Consider the following 700-nt stretch of genomic DNA (forward strand, 5'->3'; position numbering starts at 1 on the left):
AGCACTAGTTCTTTTCCAGAAATTATACCCTGAGCATAAAAAAAGAAAGATCGAAAATTTCATCAGCAAAGCTGCACAATTCCTCGAAGAGATACAACATCCTGAGGGTTCATGGTAATATATAAGTTTCTTAATTTGTTCAAATATCAGTCATATTCTAAAGATTGATGGAGTTCACCAAAATCTTGACATTATTGACAAGCATTCCTATAGGTACGGAAATTGGGGAATTTGCTTCATTTATGGCACATGGTTCGGACTACAAGGCTTAAAGGCTGCTGGCAAGACCTACAATAATTGCCTGGCTATACGTAAAGGAGTTGATTTTTTGCTTAAAACACAAAGAGAAGATGGTGGTTGGGGAGAGAGCTACCTTTCTTGTCCCAAAAAGGTAACTAATAGCTTTAATTTTTAATCTAATTTGAATTCAACTTTTAGAACAAAGAAAAAATACATACACTTGAGATTAACTCAACTGCTCAAATGCAATTCTCTCTTTCAAAATGCAACATAAAAAATTATAAATTTATGTAATTATATTTTCTTTTTCTTGTTGATAAAGGTATATATACCTATGGAAGGAAATCAATCAAATTTGGTACATACTGCAATGGCTTTGATGGGTTTAATTGTTGGTGACCAGGTATGTTTATGTACACATTAACAAGGATTCTATGAATCTCATGTACCAAAAATAAAA

General features: G+C 32.4%; 1 long non-coding RNA gene across 1 annotated transcript; it reads left to right on the forward strand.

Annotated features, from left to right (window-relative positions):
* On the forward strand, nt 1-650 carry LOC110427333 (uncharacterized). Its single transcript, XR_016352016.1, has 3 exons — nt 1-114; nt 214-391; nt 563-650. It is a non-coding gene; the product is annotated as an uncharacterized LOC110427333 (long non-coding RNA).
* The last annotated feature ends 50 nt before the right edge of the window (nt 651-700 follow it).

This window comes from Theobroma umbraticum, unplaced genomic scaffold, assembly GCF_002168275.2.
Source record: "Theobroma umbraticum cultivar Fairchild unplaced genomic scaffold, ASM216827v3 scaffold_228.0, whole genome shotgun sequence".
Lineage (NCBI taxonomy): Eukaryota > Viridiplantae > Streptophyta > Magnoliopsida > Malvales > Malvaceae > Theobroma > Theobroma umbraticum.